The sequence below is a fragment of the Symphalangus syndactylus genome, chromosome 7 (genome assembly GCF_028878055.3).
Source record: "Symphalangus syndactylus isolate Jambi chromosome 7, NHGRI_mSymSyn1-v2.1_pri, whole genome shotgun sequence".
Lineage (NCBI taxonomy): Eukaryota > Metazoa > Chordata > Mammalia > Primates > Hylobatidae > Symphalangus > Symphalangus syndactylus.
In genome coordinates, this window is record NC_072429.2 from 2,691,518 (window position 1) to 2,719,022 (window position 27,505).

The following is a 27,505-nucleotide window of genomic DNA, read 5'->3' on the forward strand; positions in this document are numbered from 1 at the left end:
CTCTTTCTGTAGAAAATGCAACTAGACATTTGGTGCGCTAAGAGAGTAGTAGTGGAAAAAGGAATATATTCAAATATAAACTACACAGAAGCATTCTGTGAAACTTCTTTCTGATCTGAGCATTCAGCTAACAGATTTAAACCATACTTTTGATTGAGCAGTTTTGAAACACTCTGTCTGTAGAAAATGCAACTGGACATTCGTAGCGCTAAGTGGGTAATAGTGGAAAAAACAATATGTTCAAATATAAACTACACAGAAGCATTGTATGAAACTTCTTTCTGTTCTGTGCATTCAACTAACAGAGTTGAACCTTACATTTGATTGAGCCTTTCTGAAACACTCTTTCTGTAGAAACTGCAATTGGACATTCTGAGCGCTAAGAGGCCTCTATTGGGAAAAATAATATCTTCAAATAAAAACTACACAGAAGCATTGTGTGAAACTTATTTCTGATATGTTCATTAAGCTAACAGAGTTAAACCATACTTTTGATTGCGCAGTTCTGAACACTCTTTCTGTAGAAAATGCAAGTGGACATTCGGAGCGCTAAGAGGGTAATAGTGAAAAAGGAATATATTCAAATATAAACTACACAGTAGCATTCTGTGAAAATTCTTTCTGTTCTGTGCATTCAACTAACAGAGTTGAACCTGAATTTGATTGAGCCGTTCTGAAACACTCTTTCTGTAGAAACTGCAATTGGACATGCTAAGCGCTAAGAGGCCTACTTTGGGAAAAAGAATATCTTCAAATAAAAACTACACAGATGCATTCTGTGAAACTTATTTCTGATCTGTAAATTCAGTTAACAGAGATAAAATATATTTTTGATTGAGCAGTTATGAAACACTCTTTTTGTAGAAAATGCAAGTGGATATTCGGAGCGCTAAGAGGGTAATAGTGGAAAAAGGAATGTCTTCAAATATAAACTACACAGAATCATTCGGTGAAACTTCTTTCTGATCTGTGCATTCAGCTAACAGAGTTAAACCATACTTTTGATTGAGCAGTTTTGAAACACTCTGTCTGTAGAAAATGCAACTGGACATTCGTAGCGCTAAGTGGGTAATAGTGGAAAAAAGAATATGTTCAAATATAAACTACACAGAAGCATTGTATGAAACTTCTTTCTGTTCTGTGCATTCAACTAACAGAGTTGAACCTTACATTTGATTGAGCCTTTCTGAAACACTCTTTCTGTAGAAACTGCAATTGGACATTCTGAGCGCTAAGAGGCCTCTATTGGGAAAAATAATATCTTCAAATAAAAACTACACAGAAGCATTGTGTGAAACTTATTTCTGATATGTTCATTAAGCTAACAGAGTTAAACCATACTTTTCATTGCGCAGTTCTGAACACTCTTTCTGTAGAAAATGCAAGTGCACATTCGGAGCGCTAAGAGGGTAATAGTGAAAAAGGAATGTATTCAAATATAAACTACACAGTAGCATTCTGTGAAAATTCTTTCTGTTCTGTGCATTCAACTAACAGAGTTGAACCTGACTTTTGATTGAGCCGTTCTGAAACACTCTTTCTGTAGAAACTGCAATTGGACATGCTAAGCGCTAAGAGGCCTACTTTGGGAAAAAGAATATCTTCAAATAAAAACTACACAGATGCATTCTGTGAAACTTATTTCTGATCTGTAAATTCAGTTAACAGAGATAAAACATATTTTTGAATGAGCAGTTATGAAACACTCTTTTTGTAGAAAATGCAAGTGGAGATTCGGAGCGCTAAGTGGGTAATAGTGGAAAAAGGAATGTCTTCAAATATAAACTACACAGAATTATTCGGTGAAACTTCTTTCTGATCTGTGCATTCAGCTAACAGAGTTAAACCATACTTTTGATTGAGCAGATTTGAACACTCTTTCTGTAGAAAATGCAACTGGACATTTGGAGCGCTAAGAGCGTAGTAGTGGAAAAAGGAATATATTCAAATATAAACTACACAGAAGCATTCTGTGAAACTTCTTTCTGATCTGAGCATTCAGCTAACAGAGTTAAACCATACTTTTGATTGAGCAGTTTTGAAACACTCTGTCTGTAGAAAATGCAACTGGACATTAGTAGCGCTAAGTGGGTAATAGTGGAAAAAAGAATATGTTCAAATAGAAACTACACAGAAGCATTGTATGAAACTTCTTTCTGTTCTGTGCATTCAACTAACAGAGTTGAACCTTACTTTTGATTGAGCCGTTCTGAAACACTCTTTCTGTAGAAACTGCAATTGTACATTGTGAGCGCTAAGAGGCCTATATTGGGAAAAAGAATGTCTACAAATAAAAACTACACAGAAGAATTGTGTGAAACTTCTTTCTGTTCTGTTTGTTCAACTAAAAGAGTTGAACCTTAGTTTTGATTGAGCCGTTCTGAAACACTCTTTCTGTAGAAAATGCAAGTGGAGATTCGGAGCGCTAAGAGGGTAATAGTGGAAAAAGGAATGTCTTCAAATATAAACTACACAGAATCATTCGGTGAAACTTCTTTCTGATCTGTGCATTCAGCTAACAGAGTTAAACCATACTTTTGATTGAGCAGATCTGAACACTCTTTCTGTAGAAAATGCAACTGGACATTTGGAGCGCTAAGAGCGTAGTAGTGGAAAAAGGAATATATTCAAATATAAACTACACAGAAGCATTCTGTGAAACTTCTTTCTGATCTGAGCATTCAGCTAACAGAGTTAAACCATACTTTTGATTGAGCAGTTTTGAAACACTCTGTCTGTACAAAATGCAACTGGACATTCGTAGGGCTAAGTGGGTAATAGTGCAAAAAAGAATATGTTCAAATATAAACTACACAGAAGCATTGTATGAAACTTCTTTCTGTTCTGTGCATTCAACTAACAGAGTTGAACCTTACTTTTGATTGAGCCGTTCTGAAACACTCTTTCTGTAGAAACTGCAATTGGACATTCTGAGCGCTAAGAGGCCTACATTGGGAAAAAGAATGTCTACAATTAAAAAATACACAGAAGAATTGTGTGAAACTTCTTTCTGTTCTGTTTGTTCAACTAAAAGAGTTGAACCTTAGTTTTGATTGAGCCGTTCTGAAACACTCTTTCTGTAGAAAATGCAAGTGGAGATTCGGAGCGCTAAGAGGGTAATAGTGGACAAAGGAATGTCTCCAAATATAAACTACACAGAATCATTCTGTGAAACTTCTTTCTGATCTGTGCATTCAGCTAACAGAGTTAAACCATACTTTTGATTGAGCAGTTTTGAAACACTCTGTCTGTAGAAAATGCAACTGGACATTCGTAGCGCTAAGTGGGTAATAGTGCAAAAAAGAATATGTTCAAATATAAACTACACAGAAACATTGTATGAAACTTCTTTCTGTTCTGTGCATTCAACTAACAGAGTTGAACCTTACTTTTGATTGAGCCGTTCTGAAACACTCTTTCTGTAGAAACTGCAATTGGACATTCTGAGCGCTAAGAGGCCTATATTGGGAAAAAGAATGTCTACAAATAAAAACTACACAGAAGAATTGTGTGAAACTTCTTTCTGTTCTGTTTGTTCAACTAAAAGAGTTGAACCTTAGTTTTGATTGAGCCGTTCTGAAACACTCTTTCTGTAGAAAATGCAAGTGGAGTTTCAGAGCGCTAAGAGGGTAATAGTGGAAAAAGTAATGTCTCCAAATATAAACTACACAGAATCATTCGGTGAAACTTCTTTCTGATCTGTGCATTCAGCTAACAGAGTTAAACCATACTTTTGATTGAGCAGATTTGAACACTCTTTCTGTAGAAAATGCAACTGGACATTTGGAGCGCTAACAGCGTAGTAGTGGAAAAAGGAATATATTCAAATATAAACTACACAGAAGCATTCTGTGAAACTTCTTTCTGATCTGAGCATTCAGCTAACAGAGTTAAACCATACTTTTGATTGAGCAGTTTTGAAACACTCTGTCTGTAGAAAATGCAACTGGACATTCGTAGGGCTAAGTGGGTAATAGTGCAAAAAAGAATATGTTCAAATATAAACTACACAGAAGCATTGTATGAAACTTCTTTCTGTTCTGTGCATTCAACTAACAGAGTTGAACCTTACTTTTGATTGAGCCGTTCTGAAACACTCTTTCTGTAGAAACTGCAATTGGACATTCTGAGCGCTAAGAGGCCTATATTGGGAAAAAGAATGTCTACAAATAAAAACTACACAGAAGAATTGTGTGAAACTTCTTTCTGTTCTGTTTGTTCAACTAAAAGAGTTGAACCTTAGTTTTGATTGAGCCGTTCTGAAACACTCTTTCTGTAGAAAATGCAAGTGGAGATTCGGAGCGCTAAGAGGGTAATAGTGGAAAAAGGAATGTCTCCAAATATAAACTACACAGAATCATTCTGTGAAACTTCTTTCTGATCTGTGCATTCAGCTAACAGAGTTAAACCATACTTTTGATTGAGCAGATCTGAACACTCTTTCTGTAGAAAATGCAACTGGACATTTGGAGCGCTAAGAGAGTAGTAGTGGAAAAAGGAATATATTCAAATATAAACTACACAGAAGCATTCTGTGAAACTTCTTTCTGATCTGAGCATTCAGCTAACAGAGTTAAACCGTACTTTTGATTGAGCAGATTTGAAACACTCTGTCTGTAGAAAATGCAACTGGACATTCGTAGCGCTAAGTGGGTAATAGTGGAAAAAAGAATATGTTCAAATATAAACTACACAGAAGCATTGTATGAAACTTCTTTTTGTTCTGTGCATTCAACTAACCGAGTTGAACCTTACTTTTGATTGAGCCTTTCTGAAACACTCTTTCTGTAGAAACTGCAATTTGACATTCTGAGCGCTAAGAGGCCTCTACTGGGAAAAATAATATCTTCAAATAAAAACTACACAGAAGCATTGTGTGAAACTTATTTCTGATATGTTCATTAAGCTAACAGAGTTAAACCATACTTTTGATTGCGCAGTTCTGAACACTCTTTCTGTAGAAAATGCAAGTGGACATTCGGAGTGCTAAGAGGGTACTAGTGGAAAAAGGAATATATTCAAATATAAACTACACAGTAGCATTCTGTGAAAATTCTTTCTGTTCTGTGCATTCAAGTAACAGAGTTGAACCTTACTTTTGATTGAGCCGTTCTGAAACACTCTTTCTGTAGAAACTGCAATTGGACATGCTAAGCGCTAAGAGGCCTACATTGGGAAAAAGAATATCTTCAAATAAAAACTACACAGATGCATTCTGTGAAACTTATTTCTGATCTGTAAATTCAGTTAACAGAGATAAAACATATTTTTGATTGAGCAGTTATGAAACACTCTTTTTGTAGAAAATGCAAGTGGAGATTCGGAGCGCTAAGAGGGTAATAGTGGAAAAAGGAATGTCTTCAAATATAAACTACACAGAATCATTCGGTGAAACTTCTTTCTGATCTGTGCATTCAGCTAACAGAGTTAAACCATACTTTTGATTGAGCAGATCTGAACACTCTTTCTGTAGAAAATGCAACTGGACATTTGGAGCGCTAAGAGCGTAGTAGTGGAAAAAGGAATATATTCAAATATAAACTACACAGAAGCATTCTGTGAAACTTCTTTCTGATCTGAGCATTCAGCTAACAGAGTTAAACCATACTTTTGATTGAGCAGTTTTGAAACACTCTGTCTGTAGAAAATGCAACTGGACATTCGTAGGGCTAAGTGGGTAATAGTGCAAAAAAGAATATGTTCAAATATAAACTACACAGAAGCATTGTATGAAACTTCTTTCTGTTCTGTGCATTCAACTAACAGAGTTGAACCTTACTTTTGATTGAGCCGTTCTGAAACACTCTTTCTGTAGAAACTGCAATTGGACATTCTGAGCGCTAAGAGGCCTATATTGGGAAAAAGAATGTCTACAAATAAAAACTACACAGAAGAATTGTGTGAAACTTCTTTCTGTTCTGTTTGTTCAACTAAAAGAGTTGAACCTTAGTTTTGATTGAGCCGTTCTGAAACACTCTTTCTGTAGAAAATGCAAGTGGAGATTCGGAGCGCTAAGAGGGTAATAGTGGAAAAAGGAATGTCTCCAAATATAAACTACACAGAATCATTCTGTGAAACTTCTTTCTGATCTGTGCATTCAGCTAACAGAGTTAAACCATACTTTTGATTGAGCAGATCTGAACACTCTTTCTGTAGAAAATGCAACTGGACATTTGGAGCGCTAAGAGAGTAGTAGTGGAAAAAGGAATATATTCAAATATAAACTACACAGAAGCATTCTGTGAAACTTCTTTCTGATCTGAGCATTCAGCTAACAGAGTTAAACCGTACTTTTGATTGAGCAGATTTGAAACACTCTGTCTGTAGAAAATGCAACTGGACATTCGTAGCGCTAAGTGGGTAATAGTGGAAAAAAGAATATGTTCAAATATAAACTACACAGAAGCATTGTATGAAACTTCTTTTTGTTCTGTGCATTCAACTAACCGAGTTGAACCTTACTTTTGATTGAGCCTTTCTGAAACACTCTTTCTGTAGAAACTGCAATTTGACATTCTGAGCGCTAAGAGGCCTCTACTGGGAAAAATAATATCTTCAAATAAAAACTACACAGAAGCATTGTGTGAAACTTATTTCTGATATGTTCATTAAGCTAACAGAGTTAAACCATACTTTTGATTGCGCAGTTCTGAACACTCTTTCTGTAGAAAATGCAAGTGGACATTCGGAGTGCTAAGAGGGTACTAGTGGAAAAAGGAATATATTCAAATATAAACTACACAGTAGCATTCTGTGAAAATTCTTTCTGTTCTGTGCATTCAACTAACAGAGTTGAACCTTACTTTTGATTGAGCCGTTCTGAAACACTCTTTCTGTAGAAACTGCAATTGGACATGCTAAGCGCTAAGAGGCCTACATTGGGAAAAAGAATATCTTCAAATAAAAACTACACAGATGCATTCTGTGAAACTTATTTCTGATCTGTAAATTCAGTTAACAGAGATAAAACATATTTTTGATTGAGCAGTTATGAAACACTCTTTTTGTAGAAAATGCAAGTGGAGATTCGGAGCGCTAAGAGGGTAATAGTGGAAAAAGGAATGTCTTCAAATATAAACTACACAGAATCATTCGGTGAAACTTCTTTCTGATCTGTGCATTCAGCTAACAGAGTTAAACCATACTTTTGATTGAGCAGATCTGAACACTCTTTCTGTAGAAAATGCAACTGGACATTTGGAGCGCTAAGAGCGTAGTAGTGGAAAAAGGAATATATTCAAATATAAACTACACAGAAGCATTCTGTGAAACTTCTTTCTGATCTGAGCATTCAGCTAACAGAGTTAAACCATACTTTTGATTGAGCAGTTTTGAAACACTCTGTCTGTAGAAAATGCAACTGGACATTCGTAGGGCTAAGTGGGTAATAGTGCAAAAAAGAATATGTTCAAATATAAACTACACAGAAGCATTGTATGAAACTTCTTTCTGTTCTGTGCATTCAACTAACAGAGTTGAACCTTACTTTTGATTGAGCCGTTCTGAAACACTCTTTCTGTAGAAACTGCAATTGGACATTCTGAGCGCTAAGAGGCCTATATTGGGAAAAAGAATGTCTACAAATAAAAACTACACAGAAGAATTGTGTGAAACTTCTTTCTGTTCTGTTTGTTCAACTAAAAGAGTTGAACCTTAGTTTTGATTGAGCCGTTCTGAAACACTCTTTCTGTAGAAAATGCAAGTGGAGATTCGGAGCGCTAAGAGGGTAATAGTGGAAAAAGGAATGTCTCCAAATATAAACTACACAGAATCATTCTGTGAAACTTCTTTCTGATCTGTGCATTCAGCTAACAGAGTTAAACCATACTTTTGATTGAGCAGATCTGAACACTCTTTCTGTAGAAAATGCAACTGGACATTTGGAGCGCTAAGAGAGTAGTAGTGGAAAAAGGAATATATTCAAATATAAACTACACAGAAGCATTCTGTGAAACTTCTTTCTGATCTGAGCATTCAGCTAACAGAGTTAAACCGTACTTTTGATTGAGCAGATTTGAAACACTCTGTCTGTAGAAAATGCAACTGGACATTCGTAGCGCTAAGTGGGTAATAGTGGAAAAAAGAATATGTTCAAATATAAACTACACAGAAGCATTGTATGAAACTTCTTTTTGTTCTGTGCATTCAACTAACCGAGTTGAACCTTACTTTTGATTGAGCCTTTCTGAAACACTCTTTCTGTAGAAACTGCAATTTGACATTCTGAGCGCTAAGAGGCCTCTACTGGGAAAAATAATATCTTCAAATAAAAACTACACAGAAGCATTGTGTGAAACTTATTTCTGATATGTTCATTAAGCTAACAGAGTTAAACCATACTTTTGATTGCGCAGTTCTGAACACTCTTTCTGTAGAAAATGCAAGTGGACATTCGGAGTGCTAAGAGGGTACTAGTGGAAAAAGGAATATATTCAAATATAAACTACACAGTAGCATTCTGTGAAAATTCTTTCTGTTCTGTGCATTCAACTAACAGAGTTGAACCTTACTTTTGATTGAGCCGTTCTGAAACACTCTTTCTGTAGAAACTGCAATTGGACATGCTAAGCGCTAAGAGGCCTACATTGGGAAAAAGAATATCTTCAAATAAAAACTACACAGATGCATTCTGTGAAACTTATTTCTGATCTGTAAATTCAGTTAACAGAGATAAAACATATTTTTGATTGAGCAGTTATGAAACACTCTTTTTGTAGAAAATGCAAGTGGAGATTCGGAGCGCTAAGAGGGTAATAGTGGAAAAAGGAATGTCTTCAAATATAAACTACACAGAATCATTCGGTGAAACTTCTTTCTGATCTGTGCATTCAGCTAACAGAGTTAAACCATACTTTTGATTGAGCAGATCTGAACACTCTTTCTGTAGAAAATGCAACTGGACATTTGGAGCGCTAAGAGCGTAGTAGTGGAAAAAGGAATATATTCAAATATAAACTACACAGAAGCATTCTGTGAAACTTCTTTCTGATCTGAGCATTCAGCTAACAGAGTTAAACCATACTTTTGATTGAGCAGTTTTGAAACACTCTGTCTGTAGAAAATGCAACTGGACATTCGTAGGGCTAAGTGGGTAATAGTGCAAAAAAGAATATGTTCAAATATAAACTACACAGAAGCATTGTATGAAACTTCTTTCTGTTCTGTGCATTCAACTAACAGAGTTGAACCTTACTTTTGATTGAGCCGTTCTGAAACACTCTTTCTGTAGAAACTGCAATTGGACATTCTGAGCGCTAAGAGGCCTATATTGGGAAAAAGAATGTCTACAAATAAAAACTACACAGAAGAATTGTGTGAAACTTCTTTCTGTTCTGTTTGTTCAACTAAAAGAGTTGAACCTTAGTTTTGATTGAGCCGTTCTGAAACACTCTTTCTGTAGAAAATGCAAGTGGAGATTCGGAGCGCTAAGAGGGTAATAGTGGAAAAAGGAATGTCTCCAAATATAAACTACACAGAATCATTCTGTGAAACTTCTTTCTGATCTGTGCATTCAGCTAACAGAGTTAAACCATACTTTTGATTGAGCAGATCTGAACACTCTTTCTGTAGAAAATGCAACTGGACATTTGGAGCGCTAAGAGAGTAGTAGTGGAAAAAGGAATATATTCAAATATAAACTACACAGAAGCATTCTGTGAAACTTGTTTCTGATCTGAGCATTCAGCTAACAGAGTTAAACCGTACTTTTGATTGAGCAGATTTGAAACACTCTGTCTGTAGAAAATGCAACTGGACATTCGTAGCGCTAAGTGGGTAATAGTGGAAAAAAGAATATGTTCAAATATAAACTACACAGAAGCATTGTATGAAACTTCTTTTTGTTCTGTGCATTCAACTAACCGAGTTGAACCTTACTTTTGATTGAGCCTTTCTGAAACACTCTTTCTGTAGAAACTGCAATTTGACATTCTGAGCGCTAAGAGGCCTCTACTGGGAAAAATAATATCTTCAAATAAAAACTACACAGAAGCATTGTGTGAAACTTATTTCTGATATGTTCATTAAGGTAACAGAGTTAAACCATACTTTTGATTGCGCAGTTCTGAACACTCTTTCTGTAGAAAATGCAAGTGGACATTCGGAGTGCTAAGAGGGTACTAGTGGAAAAAGGAATATATTCAAATATAAACTACACAGTAGCATTCTGTGAAAATTCTTTCTGTTCTGTGCATTCAACTAACAGAGTTGAACCTTACTTTTGATTGAGCCGTTCTGAAACACTCTTTCTGTAGAAACTGCAATTGGACATGCTAAGCGCTAAGAGGCCTACATTGGGAAAAAGAATATCTTCAAATAAAAACTACACAGATGCATTCTGTGAAACTTATTTCTGATCTGTAAATTCAGTTAACAGAGATAAAACATATTTTTGATTGAGCAGTTATGAAACACTCTTTTTGTAGAAAATGCAAGTGGAGATTCGGAGCGCTAAGAGGGTAATAGTGGAAAAAGGAATGTCTTCAAATATAAACTACACAGAATCATTCGGTGAAACTTCTTTCTGATCTGTGCATTCAGCTAACAGAGTTAAACCATACTTTTGATTGAGCAGATCTGAACACTCTTTCTGTAGAAAATGCAACTGGACATTTGGAGCGCTAAGAGCGTAGTAGTGGAAAAAGGAATATATTCAAATATAAACTACACAGAAGCATTCTGTGAAACTTCTTTCTGATCTGAGCATTCAGCTAACAGAGTTAAACCATACTTTTGATTGAGCAGTTTTGAAACACTCTGTCTGTAGAAAATGCAACTGGACATTCGTAGGGCTAAGTGGGTAATAGTGCAAAAAAGAATATGTTCAAATATAAACTACACAGAAGCATTGTATGAAACTTCTTTCTGTTCTGTGCATTCAACTAACAGAGTTGAACCTTACTTTTGATTGAGCCGTTCTGAAACACTCTTTCTGTAGAAACTGCAATTGGACATTCTGAGCGCTAAGAGGCCTATATTGGGAAAAAGAATGTCTACAATCAAAAACTACACAGAAGAATTGTGTGAAACTTCTTTCTGTTCTGTTTGTTCAACTAAAAGAGTTGAACCTTAGTTTTGATTGAGCCGTTCTGAAACACTCTTTCTGTAGAAAATGCAAGTGGAGATTCGGAGCGCTAAGAGGGTAATAGTGGAAAAAGGAATGTCTCCAAATATAAACTACACAGAATCATTCTGTGAAACTTCTTTCTGATCTGTGCATTCAGCTAACAGAGTTAAAGCATACTTTTGATTGAGCAGATCTGAACACTCTTTCTGTTGAAAATGCAACTGGACATTTGGAGCGCTAAGAGAGTAGTAGTGGAAAAAGGAATATATTCAAATATAAACTACACAGAAGCATTCTGTGAAACTTCTTTCTGATCTGAGCATTCAGCTAACTGAGTTAAACCGTACTTTTGATTGAGCAGTTTTGAAACACTCTGTCTGTAGAAAATGCAACTGGACATTCGTAGCGCTAAGTGGGTAATAGTGGAAAAAAGAATATGTTCAAATATAAACTACACAGAAGCATTGTATGAAACTTCTTTCTGTTCTGTGCATTCAACTAACAGAGTTGAACCTTACATTTGATTGAGCCTTTCTGAAACACTCTTTCTGTAGAAACTGCAATTGGACATTCTGAGCGCTAAGAGGCCTCTATTGGGAAAAATAATATCTTCAAATAAAAACTACACAGAAGCATTGTGTGAAACTTATTTCTGATATGTTCATTAAGCTAACAGAGTTAAACCATACTTTTGATTGCGCAGTTCTGAACACTCTTTCTGTAGAAAATGCAAGTGGATATTCGGAGCGCTAAGAGGGTAATAGTGAAAAAGGAATATATTCAAATATAAACTACACAGTAGCATTCTGTGAAAATTCCTTCTCTTCTGTGCATTCAACTAACAGAGTTGAACCTGACTTTTGATTGAGCCGTTCTGAAACACTCTTTCTGTAGAAACTGCAATTGGACATGCTAAGCGCTAAGAGGCCTACATTGGGAAAAAGAATATCTTCAAATAAAAACTACACAGATGCATTCTGTGAAACTTATTTCTGATCTGTAAATTCAGTTAACAGAGATAAAACATATTTTTGATTGAGCAGTTATGAAACACTCTTTCTGTAGAAAATGCAAGTGGAGATTCGGAGCGCTAAGAGGGTAATAGTGGAAAAAGGAATGTCTTCAAATATAAACTACACAGAATCATTCTGTGAAACTTCTTTCTGATCTGTGCATTCAGCTAACAGAGTTAAACCATACTTTTGATTGAGCAGATCTGAACACTCTTTCTGTAGAAAATGCAACTGGACATTTGGAGCGCTAAGAGCGTAGTAGTGGAAAAAGGAATATATTCAAATATAAACTACACAGAAGCATTCTGTGAAACTTCTTTCTGATCTGAGCATTCAGCTAACAGAGTTAAACCATACTTTTGATTGAGCAGTTTTGAAACACTCTGTCTGTAGAAAATGCAACTGGACATTCGTAGCGCTAAGTGGGTAATAGTGGAAAAAAGAATATGTTCAAATATCAACTACACAGAAGCATTGTATGAAACTTCTTTCTGTTCTGTGCATTCAACTAACAGAGTTGAACCTTACATTTGATTGAGCCTTTCTGAAACACTCTTTCTGTAGAAACTGCAATTTGACATTCTGAGCGCTAAGAGGCCTCTATTGGGAAAAATAATATCTTCAAATAAAAACTACACAGAAGCATTGTGTGAAACTTATTTCTGATATGTTCATTAAGCTAACAGAGTTAAACCATACTTTTGATTGCGCAGTTCTGAACACTCTTTCTGTAGAAAATGCAAGTGGACATTCGGAGCGCTAAGAGGGTACTAGTGGAAAAAGGAATATATTCAAATATAAACTACACAGTAGCATTCTGTGAAAATTCTTTCTGTTCTGTGCATTCAACTAACAGAGTTGAACCTTACTTTTGATTGAGCCGTTCTGAAACACTCTTTCTGTAGAAACTGCAATTGGACATGCTAAGCGCTAAGAGGCCTACATTGGGAAAAAGAATATCTTCAAATAAAAACTACACAGATGCATTCTGTGAAACTTATTTCTGATCTGTAAATTCAGTTAACAGAGATAAAACATATTGTTGATTGAGCAGTTATGAAACACTCTTTTTGTAGAAAATGCAAGTGGAGATTCGGAGCGCTAAGAGGGTAATAGTGGAAAAAGGAATGTCTTCAAATATAAACTACACAGAATCATTCGGTGAAACTTCTTTCTGATCTGTGCATTCAGCTAACAGAGTTAAACCATACTTTTGATTGAGCAGATCTGAACACTCTTTCTGTAGAAAATGCAACTGGACATTTGGAGCGCTAAGAGCGTAGTAGTGGAAAAAGGAATATATTCAAATATAAACTACACAGAAGCATTCTGTGAAACTTCTTTCTGATCTGAGCATTCAGCTAACAGATTTAAACCATACTTTTGATTGAGCAGTTTTGAAACACTCTGTCTGTAGAAAATGCAACTGGACATTCGTAGCGCTAAGTGGGTAATAGTGGAAAAAAGAATATGTTCAAATATAAACTACACAGAAGCATTGTAGGAAACTTCTTTCTGTTCTGTGCATTCAACTAACAGAGTTGAACCTTACTTTTGATTGAGCCGTTCTGAAACACTCTTTCTGTAGAAACTGCAATTGGACATTCTGAGCGCTAAGAGGCCTATATTGGGAAAAATAATGTCTACAAATAAAAACTACACAGAAGAATTGTGTGAAACTTCTTTCTGTTCTGTTTGTTCAACTAAAAGAGTTGAACCTTAGTTTTGATTGAGCCGTTCTGAAACACTCTTTCTGTAGAAAATGCAAGTGGAGATTCGGAGCGCTAAGAGGGTAATAGTGGAAAAAGGAATGTCTCCAAATATAAACTACACAGAATCATTCTGTGAAACTTCTTTCTGTTCTGTGCATTCAGCTAACAGAGTTAAAGCATACTTTTGATTGAGCAGATCTGAACACTCTTTCTGTAGAAAATGCAACTGGACATTTTGAGCGCTAAGAGAGTAGTAGTGGAAAAAGGAATATATTCAAATATAAACTACACAGAAGCATTCTGTGAAACTTCTTTCTGATCTGAGCATTCAGCTAACAGAGTTAAACCATACTTTTGATTGAGCAGTTTTGAAACACTCTGTCTGTAGAAAATGCAACTGGACATTCGTAGCGCTAAGTGGGTAATAGTGGAAAAAAGAATATGTTCAAATATAAACTACACAGAAGCATTGTATGAAACTTCTTTCTGTTCTGTGCATTCAACTAACAGAGTTGAACCTTACATTTGATTGAGCCTTTCTGAAACACTCTTTCTGTAGAAACTGCAATTGGACATTCTGAGCGCTAAGAGGCCTCTATTGGGAAAAATAATATCTTCAACTAAAAACTACACAGAAGCATTTTGTGAAACTTATTTCTGATATGTTCATTAAGCTAACAGAGTTAAACCATACTTTTGATTGCGCAGTTCTGAACACTCTTTCTGTAGAAAATGCAAGTGGACATTCAGAGCGCTAAGAGGGTAATAGTGAAAAAGGAATATATTCAAATATAAACTACACAGTAGCATTCTGTGAAAATTCTTTCTCTTCTGTGCATTCAACTAACAGAGTTGAACCTGACTTTTGATTGAGCCGTTCTGAAACACTCTTTCTGTAGAAACTGCAATTGGACATGCTAAGCGCTAAGAGGCCTACATTGGGAAAAAGAATATCTTCAAATAAAAACTACACAGATGCATTCTGTGAAACTTATTTCTGATCTGTAAATTCAGTTAACAGAGATAAAACATATTTTTGATTGAGCAGTTATGAAACACTCTTTCTGTAGAAAATGCAAGTGGAGATTCGGAGCGCTAAGAGGGTAATAGTGCAAAAAGGAATGTCTTCAAATATAAACTACACAGAATCGTTCTGTGAAACTTCTTTCTGATCTGTGCATTCAGCTAACAGAGTTAAACCATACTTTTGATTGAGCAGATCTGAACACTCTTTCTGTAGAAAATGCAACTGGACATTTGGAGCGCTAAGAGCGTAGTAGTGGAAAAAGGAATATATTCAAATATAAACTACACAGAAGCATTCTGTGAAACTTCTTTCTGATCTGAGCATTCAGCTAACAGAGTTAAACCATACTTTTGATTGAGCAGTTTTGAAACACTCTGTCTGTAGAAAATGCAACTGGACATTCGTAGCGCTAAGTGGGTAATAGTGGAAAAAAGAATATGTTCAAATATAAACTACACAGAAGCATTGTATGAAACTTCTTTCTGTTCTGTGCATTCAACTAACAGAGTTGAACCTTACTTTTGATTGAGCCTTTCTGAAACACTCTTTCTGTAGAAACTGCAATTTGACATTCTGAGCGCTAGGAGGCCTATATTGGGAAAAAGAATGTCTACAAATAAAAACTACACAGAAGAATTGTGTGAAATTTCTTTCTGTTCTGTTTGTTCAACTAAAAGAGTTGAACCTTAGTTTTGATTGAGCCGTTCTGAAACACTCTTTCTGTAGAAAATTCAAGTGGAGATTCGGAGCGCTAAGAGGGTAATAGTGGAAAAAGGAATGTCTCCAAATATAAACTACACAGAATCATTCTGTGAAACTTCTTTCTGATCTGTGCATTCAGCTAACAGAGTTAAACCATACTTTTGATTGAGCAGATCTGAACACTCTTTCTGTAGAAAATGCAACTGGACATTTGGAGTGCTAAGAGAGTAGTAGTGGAAAAAGGAATATATTCAAATATAAACTACACAGAAGCATTCTGTGAAACTTCTTTCTGATCTGAGCATTCAGCTAACAGAGTTAAACCATACTTTAGATTGAGCAGTTTTGAAACACTCTGTCTGTAGAAAATGCAACTGGACATTCGTAGCGCTAAGTGGGTAATAGTGGAAAAAAGATTATGTTCAAATATAAACTACACAGAAGCATTGTATGAAACTTCTTTCTGTTCTGTGCATTCAACTAACAGAGTTGAACCTTACTTTTGATTGAGCCTTTCTGAAACACTCTTTCTGTAGAAACTGCAATTGGACATTCTGAGCGCTAAGAGGCCTCTATTGGGAAAAATAATATCTTCTTATAAAAACTACACAGAAGCATTGTGTGAAACTTATTTCTGATATGTTCATTAAGCTAACAGAGTTAATCCATACTTTTGATTGCGCAGTTCTGAACACTCTTTCTGTAGAAAATGCAAGTGGACATTCGGAGCGCTAAGAGGGTAATAGTGGAAAAAGGAATATATTCAAATATAAACTACACAGTAGCATTCTGTGAAAATTCTTTCTGTTCTGTGCATTCAACTAACAGAGTTGAACCTTACTTTTGATTGAGCCGTTCTGAAACACTCTTTCTGTAGAAACTGCAATTGGACATGCTAAGCGCTAAGAGGCCTACATTGGGAAAAAGAATATCTTCAAATAAAAACTACACAGATGCATTCTGTGAAACTTATTTCTGATCTGTAAATTCAGTTAACAGAGATAAAACATATTTTTGATTGAGCAGTTATGAAACACTCTTTTTGTAGAAAATGCAAGTGGAGATTCGGAGCGCTAAGAGGGTAATAGTGGAAAAAGGAATGTCTTCAAATATAAACTACACAGAATCATTCGGTGAAACTTCTTTCTGATCTGTGCATTCAGCTAACAGAGTTGAACCATACTTTTGATTGAGCAGATTTGAACACTCTTTCTGTAGAAAATGCAACTGGACATTTGGAGCGCTAAGAGCGTAGTAGTGGAAAAAGGAATATATTCAAATATAAACTACACAGAAGCATTCTGTGAAACTTCTTTCTGATCTGAGCATTCAGCTAACAGAGTTAAACCATACTTTTGATTGAGCAGTTTTGAAACACTCTGTCTGTAGAAAATGCAACTGGACATTAGTAGCGCTAAGTGGGTAATAGTGGAAAAAAGAATATGTTCAAATAGAAACTACACAGAAGCATTGTATGAAACTTCTTTCTGTTCTGTGCATTCAACTAACAGAGTTGAACCTTACTTTTGATTGAGCCGTTCTGAAACACTCTTTCTGTAGAAACTGCAATTGGACATTCTGAGCGCTAAGAGGCCTATATTTGGAAAAAGAATGTCTACAAATAAAAACTACACAGAAGAATTGTGTGAAACTTCTTTCTGTTCTGTTTGTTCAACTAAAAGAGTTGAACCTTAGTTTTGATTGAGCCGTTCGGAAACACTCTTTCTGTAGAAAATGCAAGTGGAGATTCGGAGCGCTAAGAGGGTAATAGTGGAAAAAGGAATGTCTCCAAATATAAACTACACAGAATCATTCTGTGAAACTTCTTTCTGATCTGCGCATTCAGCTAACAGAGTTAAACCATACTTTTGATTGAGCAGATCTGAACACTCTTTCTGTAGAAAATGCAACTAGACATTTGGAGCGCTAAGAGAGTATTAGTGGAAAAAGGAATATATTCAAATATAAACTACACAGAAGCATTCTGTGAAACTTCTTTCTGATCTGAGCATTCAGCTAACAGATTTAAACCATACTTTTGATTGAGCAGTTTTGAAACACTCTGTCTGTAAAAAATGCAACTGGACATTCGTAGCGCTAAGTGGGTAATAGTGGAAAAAAAAATATGTTCAAATATAAACTACACAGAAGCATTGTATGAAACTTCTTTCTGTTCTGTGCATTCAACTAACAGAGTTGAACCTTACTTTTGATTGAGCCTTTCTGAAACACTCTTTCTGTAGAAACTGAAATTTGACATTCTGAGCGCTAAGAGGCCTATATTGGGAAAAATAATATCTTCAAATAAAAACTACACAGAAGCATTGTGTGAAACTTATTTCTGATATGTTCTTTAAGCTAACAGAGTTAAACCATACTTTAGATTGCGCAGTTCTGAACACTCTTTCTGTAGAAAATGCAAGTGGACATTCGGAGTGCTAAGAGGGTACTAGTGGAAAAAGGAATATATTCAAATATAAACTACACAGTAGCATTCTGTGAAAATACTTTCTGTTCTGTGCATTCAACTAACAGAGTTGAACCTTACTTTTGATTGAGCCGTTCTGAAACACTCTTTCTGTAGAAACTGCAATTGGACATTCTGAGCGCTAAGAGGCCTATATTGGGAAAAAGAATGTCTACAAATAAAAACTACACAGAAGAATTGTGTGAAACTTCTTTCTGTTCTGTTTGTTCAAATAAAAGAGTTGAACCTTAGTTTTGATTGAGCCGTTCTGAAACACTCTTTCTGTAGAAACTGCAATTGGACATTCTGAGCGCTAGGAGGCCTATACTGGGAAAAAGAATGTCTTCAAATAAAAACTACACAGAAGAATTGTGTGAAACTTCTTTCTGTTCTGTTTGTTCAACTAAAAGAGTTGAACCTTAGTTTTGATTGAGCCGTTCTGAAACACTCTTTCTGTAGAAAATTCAAGTGGAGATTCGGAGCGCTAAGAGGGTAATAGTGGAAAAAGGAATGTCTCCAAATATAAACTACACAGAATCATTCTGTGAAACTTCTTTCTGATCTGTGCATTCAGCTAACAGAGTTAAACCATACTTTTGATTGAGCAGATCTGAACACTATTTCTGTAGAAAATGCAACTGGACATTTGGAGCGCTAAGAGAGTAGTAGTGGAAAAAGGAATATATTCAAATATAAACTACACAGAAGCATTCTGTGAAACTTCTTTCTGATCTGAGCATTCAGCTAACAGAGTTAAACCATACTTTTGATTGAGCAGTTTTGAAACACTCTGTCTGTAGAAAATGCAACTGGACATTCGTAGCGCTAAATGGGTAATAGTGGAAAAAAGAATATGTTCAAATATAAACTACACAGAAGCATTGTATGAAACTTTTCTGTTCTGTGCATTCAACTAACAGAGTTGAACCTTACTTTTGATTGAGCCTTTCTGAAACACTCTTTCTGTAGAAACTGCAATTGGACATTCTGAGCGCTAAGAGGCCTCTATTGGGAAAATAATATCTTCAAATAAAAACTACACAGAAGCATTGTGTGAAACTTATTTCTGATATGTTCATTAAGCTAACAGAGTTAAACCATACTTTTCAATGCGCAGTTCTGAACACTCTTTCTGTAGAAAATGCAAGTGGACATTCGGAGCGCTAAGAGGGTAATAGTGGAAAAAGGAATATATTCAAATATAAACTACACAGTAGCATTCTGTGAAAATTCTTTCTGTTCTGTGCATTCAACTAACAGAGTTGAACCTTACTTTTGATTGAGCCGTTCTGAAACACTCTTTCTGTAGAAACTGCAATTGGACATGCTAAGTGCTAAGAGGCCTACATTGGGAAGAAGAATATCTTCAAATAAAAACTACACAGATGCATTCTGTGAAACTTATTTCTGATCTGTAAATTCAGTTAACAGGGATAAAACATATTTTTGATTGAGCAGTTATGAAACACTCCTTTTGTAGAAAATGCAAGTGGAGATTCAGAGCGCTAAGAGGGTAATAGTGGAAAAAGGAATGTCTTCAAATATAAACTACACAGAATCATTCGGTGAAACTTCTTTCTGATCTGTGCATTCAGCTAACAGAGTTAAACCATACTTTTGATTGAGCCGATCTGAACACTCTTTCTGTAGAAAATGCAACTGGACATTTGGAGCGCTAAGAGCGTAGTAGTGGAAAAAGGAATATATTCAAATATAAACTACACAGAAGCATTCTGTGAAACTTCTTTCTGATCTGAGCATTCAGCTAACAGAGTTAAACCATACTTTTGATTGAGCAGTTTTGAAACACTCTGTCTGTAGAAAATGCAACTGGACATTCGTAGCGCTAAGTGGGTAATAGTGGAAAAAAGAATATGTTCAAATATAAACTACACAGAAGCATTGTATGAAACTTCTTTCTGTTCTGTGCATTCAACTAACAGAGTTGAACCTTACTTTTGATTGAGCCGTTCTGAAACACTCTTTCTGTAGAAACTGCAACTGGACATTCTGAGCGCTAGGAGGCCTATATTGGGAAAAAGAATCTCTACAAATAAAAACTACACAGAAGAATTGTGTGAAACTTCTTTCTGTTCTGTTTGTTCAACTAAAAGATTTGAAACTTAGTTTTGATTGAGCCGTTCTGAAACACACTTTCTGTAGAAAATGCAAGTGGAGATTCGGAGCGCTAAGAGGGTAATAGTGGAAAAAGGAATGTCTCCAAATATAAACTACACAGAATCATTCTGTGAAACTTCTTTCTGATCTGTGCATTCAGCTAACAGAGTTAAACCATACTTTTGATTGAGCAGATCTGAACACTCTTTCTGTAGAAAATGCAACTAGACATTTGGAGCGCTAAGAGAGTAATAGTGGAAAAAGGAATATATTCAAATATAAACTACACAGAAGCATTCTGTGAAACTTCTTTCTGATCTGAGCATTCAGCTAACAGATTTAAACCATACTTTTGATTGAGCAGTTTTGAAACACTCTGTCTGTAGAAAATGCAACTGGACATTCGTAGCGCTAAGTGGGTAATAGTGGAAAAAACATTATATTCAAATATAAACTACACAGAAGCATTGTATTAAACTTCTTTCTGTTCTGTGCATTCAACTAACAGAGTTGAACCTTACTTTTGATTGAGCCTTTCTGAAACACTCTTTCTGTAGAAGCTGCAATTTGACATTCTGAGCGCTAAGAGGCCTCTATTGGGAAAAATAATATCTTCAAATAAAAACTACACAGAAGCATTGTGTGAAACTTATTTCTGATATGTTCATTAAGCTAACAGAGTTAAACCATACTTTTGATTGCGCAGTTCTGAACACTCTTTCTGTAGAAAATGCAAGTGGACATTCGGAGCGCTAAGAGGGTACTAGTGGAAAAAGGAATATATTCAAATATAAACTACACAGTAGCATTCTGTGAAAATTCTTTCTGTTCTGTGCATTCAACTAACAGAGTTGAACCTTACTTTTGATTGAGCCGTTCTGAAACACTCTTTCTGTAGAAACTGCAATTGGACATTCTGAGCGCTAGGAGGCCTATATTGGGAAAAAGAATGTCTACAAATAAAAACTACACAGAAGAATTGTGTGAAACTTCTTTCTGTTCTGTTTGTTCAACTAAAAGAGTTGAACCTTAGTTTTGATTGAGCCGTTCTGAAACACTCTTTTTGTAGAAAATGTAAGTGGAGATTCGGAGCGCTAAGAGGGTAATAGTGGAAAAAGGAATGTCTTCAAATATAAACTACACAGAATCATTCGGTGAAACTTCTTTCTGATCTGTGCATTCAGCTAACAGACTTAAACCATACTTTTGATTGAGCAGATCTGAACACTCTTTCTGTAGAAAATGCAACTGGACATTTGGAGCGCTAAGAGCGTAGTAGTGGAAAAAGGAATATATTCAAATATAAACTACACAGAAGCATTCTGTGAAACTTCTTTCTGATCTGAGCATTCAGCTAACAGAGTTAAACCATACTTTTGATTGAGCAGTTTTGAAACACTCTGTCTGTAGAAAATGCAACTGGACATTAGTAGCGCTAAGTGGGTAATAGTGGAAAAAAGAATATGTTCAAATAGAAACTACACAGAAGCATTGTATGAAACTACTTTCTGTTCTGTGCATTCAACTAACAGAGTTGAACCTTACTTTTGATTGAGCCGTTCTGAAACACTCTTTCTGTAGAAACTGCAACTGGACATTCTGAGCGCTAGGAGGCCTATATTGGGAAAAAGAATCTCTACAAATAAAAACTACACAGAAGAATTGTGTGAAACTTCTTTCTGTTCTGTTTGTTCAACTAAAAGATTTGAAACTTAGTTTTGATTGAGCCGTTCTGAAACACACTTTCTGGAGAAAATGCAAGTGGAGATTCGGAGCGCTAAGAGGGTAATAGTGGAAAAAGGAATGTCTCCAAATATAAACTACACAGAATCATTCTGTGAAACTTCTTTCTGATCTGTGCATTCAGCTAACAGAGTTAAACCATACTTTTGATTGAGCAGATCTGAACACTCTTTCTGTAGAAAATTCAAGTGGAGATTCGGAGCGCTAAGAGGGTAATAGTGGAAAAAGGAATGTCTCCAAATATAAACTACACAGAATCATTCTGTGAAACTTCTTTCTGATCTGTGCATTCAGCTAACAGAGTTAAACCATACTTTTGATTGAGCAGATCTGAACACTCTTTCTGTAGAAAATGCAACTGGACATTTGGAGTGCTAAGAGAGTAGTAGTGGAAAAAGGAATATATTCAAATATAAACTACACAGAAGCATTCTGTGAAACTTCTTTCTGATCTGAGCATTCAGCTAACAGAGTTAAACCATACTTTTGATTGAGCAGTTTTGAAACACTCTGTCTGTTGAAAATGCAACTGGACATTCGTAGCGCTAAGTGGGTAATAGTGGAAAAAAGATTATGTTCAAATATAAACTACACAGAAGCATTGTATGAAACTTCTTTCTGTTCTGTGCATTCAACTAACAGAGTTGAACCTTACTTTTGATTGAGCCTTTCTGAAACACTCTTTCTGTAGAAACTGCAATTGGACATTCTGAGCGCTAAGAGGCCTCTATTGGGAAAAATAATATCTTCTTATAAAAACTACACAGAAGCATTGTGTGAAACTTATTTCTGATATGTTCATTAAGCTAACAGAGTTAATCCATACTTTTGATTGCGCAGTTCTGAACACTCTTTCTGTAGAAAATGCAAGTGGACATTCGGAGCGCTAAGAGGGTAATAGTGGAAAAAGGAATATATTCAAATATAAACTACACAGTAGCATTCTGTGAAAATTCTTTCTGTTCTGTGCATTCAACTAACAGAGTTGAACCTTACTTTTGATTGAGCCGTTCTGAAACACTCTTTCTGTAGAAACTGCAATTGGACATGCTAAGCGCTAAGAGGCCTACATTGGGAAAAAGAATATCTTCAAATAAAAACTACACAGATGCATTCTGTGAAACTTATTTCTGATCTGTAAATTCAGTTAACAGAGATAAAACATATTTTTGATTGAGCAGTTATGAAACACTCTTTTTGTGGAAAATGCAAGTGGAGATTCGGAGCGCTAAGAGGGTAATAGTGGAAAAAGGAATGTCTTCAAATATAAACTACACAGAATCATTCGGTGAAACTTCTTTCTGATCTGTGCATTCAGCTAACAGAGTTGAACCATACTTTTGATTGAGCAGATTTGAACACTCTTTCTGTAGAAAATGCAACTGGACATTTGGAGCGCTAAGAGCGTAGTAGTGGAAAAAGGAATATATTCAAATATAAACTACACAGAAGCATTCTGTGAAACTTCTTTCTGATCTGATCATTCATCTAACAGAGTTAAACCATACTTTTGATTGAGCAGTTTTGAAACACTCTGTCTGTAGAAAATGCAACTGGACATTAGTAGCGCTAAGTGGGTAATAGTGGAAAAAAGAATATGTTCAAATAGAAACTACACAGAAGCATTGTATGAAACTTCTTTCTGTTCTGTGCATTCAACTAACAGAGTTGAACCTTACTTTTGATTGAGCCGTTCTGAAACACTCTTTCTGTAGAAACTGCAATTGGACATTCTGAGCGCTAAGAGGCCTATATTTGGAAAAAGAATGTCTACAAATAAAAACTACACAGAAGAATTGTGTGAAACTTCTTTCTGTTCTGTTTGTTCAACTAAAAGAGTTGAACCTTAGTTTTGATTGAGCCGTTCGGAAACACTCTTTCTGTAGAAAATGCAAGTGGAGATTCGGAGCGCTAAGAGGGTAATAGTGGAAAAAGGAATGTCTCCAAATATAAACTACACAGAATCATTCTGTGAAACTTCTTTCTGATCTGCGCATTCAGCTAACAGAGTTAAACCATACTTTTGATTGAGCAGATCTGAACACTCTTTCTGTAGAAAATGCAACTAGACATTTGGAGCGCTAAGAGAGTATTAGTGGAAAAAGGAATATATTCAAATATAAACTACACAGAAGCATTCTGTGAAACTTCTTTCTGATCTGAGCATTCAGCTAACAGATTTAAACCATACTTTTGATTGAGCAGTTTTGAAACACTCTGTCTGTAGAAAATGCAACTGGACATTCGTAGCGCTAAGTGGGTAATAGTGGAAAAAAGAATATGTTCAAATATAAACTACACAGAAGCATTGTATGAAATTTCTTTCTGTTCTGTGCATTCAACTAACAGAGTTGAACCTTACTTTTGATTGAGCCTTTCTGAAACACTCTTTCTGTAGAAACTGCAATTTGACATTCTGAGCGCTAAGAGGCCTATATTGGGAAAAATAATATCTTCAAATAAAAACTACACAGAAGCATTGTGTGAAACTTATTTCTGATATGTTCTTTAAGCTAACAGAGTTAAACCATGCTTTTGATTGCGCAGTTCTGAACACTCTTTCTGTAGAAAATGCAAGTGGACATTCGGAGTGCTAAGAGGGTACTAGTGGAAAAAGGAATATATTCAAATATAAACTACACAGTAGCATTCTGTGAAAATACTTTCTGTTCTGTGCATTCAACTAACAGATTTGAACCTTACTTTTGATTGAGCCGTTCTGAAACACTCTTTCTGTAGAAACTGCAATTGGACATTCTGAGCGCTAAGAGGCCTATGTTGGGAAAAAGAATGTCTACAAATAAAAACTACACAGAAGAATTGTGTGAAACTTCTTTCTGTTCTGTTTGTTCAAATAAAAGAGTTGAACCTTAGTTTTGATTGAGCCGTTCTGAAACACTCTTTCTGTAGAAACTGCAATTGGACATTCTGAGCGCTAGGAGGCCTATACTGGGAAAAAGAATGTCTTCAAATAAAAACTACACAGAAGAATTGTGTGAAACTTCTTTCTGTTCTGTTTGTTCAACTAAAAGAGTTGAACCTTAGTTTTGATTGAGCCGTTCTGAAACACTCTTTCTGTAGAAAATTCAAGTGGAGATTCGGAGCGCTAAGAGGGTAATAGTGGAAAAAGGAATGTCTCCAAATATAAACTACACAGAATCATTCTGTGAAACTTGTTTCTGATCTGTGCATTCAGCTAACAGAGTTAAACCATACTTTTGATTGAGCAGATCTGAACACTATTTCTGTAGAAAATGCAACTGGACATTTGGAGCGCTAAGAGAGTAGTAGTGGAAAAAGGAATATATTCAAATATAAACTACACAGAAGCATTCTGTGAAACTTCTTTCTGATCTGAGCATTCAGCTAACAGAGTTAAACCATACTTTTGATTGAGCAGTTTTGAAACACTCTGTCTGTAGAAAATGCAACTGGACATTCGTAGCGCTAAATGGGTAATAGTGGAAAAAAGAATATGTTCAAATATAAACTACACAGAAGCATTGTATGAAACTTTTCTGTTCTGTGCATTCAACTAACAGAGTTGAACCTTACTTTTGATTGAGCCTTTCTGAAACACTCTTTCTGTAGAAACTGCAATTGGACATTCTGAGCGCTAAGAGGCCTCTATTGGGAAAATAATATCTTCAAATAAAAACTACACAGAAGCATTGTGTGAAACTTATTTCTGATATGTTCATTAAGCTAACAGAGTTAAACCATACTTTTGAATGCGCAGTTCTGAACACTCTTTCTGTAGAAAATGCAAGTGGACATTCGGAGCGCTAAGAGGGTAATAGTGGAAAAAGGAATATATTCAAATATAAACTACACAGTAGCATTCTGTGAAAATTCTTTCTCTTCTGTGCATTCAACTAACAGAGTTGAACCTTACTTTTGATTGAGCCGTTCTGAAACACTCTTTCTGTAGAAACTGCAATTGGACCTGCTAAGTGCTAAGAGGCCTACATTGGGAAGAAGAATATCTTCAAATAAAAACTACACAGATGCATTCTGTGAAACTTATTTCTGATCTGTAAATTCAGTTAACAGGGATAAAACATATTTTTGATTGAGCAGTTATGAAACACTCCTTTTGTAGAAAATGCAAGTGGAGATTCAGAGCGCTAAGAGGGTAATAGTGGAAAAAGGAATGTCTTCAAATATAAACTACACAGAATCATTCGGTGAAACTTCTTTCTGATCTGTGCATTCAGCTAACAGAGTTAAACCATACTTTTGATTGAGCCGATCTGAACACTCTTTCTGTAGAAAATGCAACTGGACATTTGGAGCGCTAAGAGCGTAGTAGTGGAAAAAGGAATATATTCAAATATAAACTACACAGAAGCATTCTGTGAAACTTCTTTCTGATCTGAGCATTCAGCTAACAGAGTTAAACCATACTTTTGATTGAGCAGTTTTGAAACACTCTGTCTGTAGAAAATGCAACTGGACATTCGTAGCGCTAAGTGGGTAATAGTGGAAAAAAGAATATGTTCAAATATAAACTACACAGAAGCATTGTATGAAACTTCTTTCTGTTCTGTGCATTCAACTAACAGAGTTGAACCTTACTTTTGATTGAGCCGTTCTGAAACACTCTTTCTGTAGAAACTGCAACTGGACATTCTGAGCGCTAGGAGGCCTATATTGGGAAAAAGAATCTCTACAAATAAAAACTACACAGAAGAATTGTGTGAAACTTCTTTCTGTTCTGTTTGTTCAACTAAAAGATTTGAAACTTAGTTTTGATTGAGCCGTTCTGAAACACACTTTCTGTAGAAAATGCAAGTGGAGATTCGGAGCGCTAAGAGGGTAATAGTGGAAAAAGGAATGTCTCCAAATATAAACTACACAGAATCATTCTGTGAAACTTCTTTCTGATCTGTGCATTCAGCTAACAGAGTTAAACCATACTTTTGATTGAGCAGATCTGAACACTCTTTCTGTAGAAAATTCAAGTGGAGATTCGGAGCGCTAAGAGGGTAATAGTGGAAAAAGGAATGTCTCCAAATATAAACTACACAGAATCATTCTGTGAAACTTCTTTCTGATCTGTGCATTCAGCTAACAGAGTTAAACCATACTTTTGATTGAGCAGATCTGAACACTCTTTCTGTAGAAAATGCAACTAGACATTTTTAGCGCTAAGAGAGTAGTAGTGGAAAAAGGAATATATTCAAATATAAACTACACAGAAGCATTCTGTGAAACTTCTTTCTGATCTGAGCATTCAGCTAACAGATTTAAACCATACTTTTGATTGAGCAGTTTTGAAACACTCTGTCTGTAGAAAATGCAACTGGACATTCGTAGCGCTAAGTGGGTAATAGTGGAAAAAACATTATATTCAAATATAAACTACACAGAAGCATTGTATTAAACTTCTTTCTGTTCTGTGCATTCAACTAACAGAGTTGAACCTTACTTTTGATTGAGCCTTTCTGAAACACTCTTTCTGTAGAAACTGCAATTGGACATTCTGAGCGCTAAGAGGCCTCTATTGGGAAAAATAATATCTTCTTATAAAAACTACACAGAAGCATTGTGTGAAACTTATTTCTGATATGTTCATTAAGCTAACAGAGTTAATCCATACTTTTGATTGCGCAGTTCTGAACACTCTTTCTGTAGAAAATGCAAGTGGACATTCGG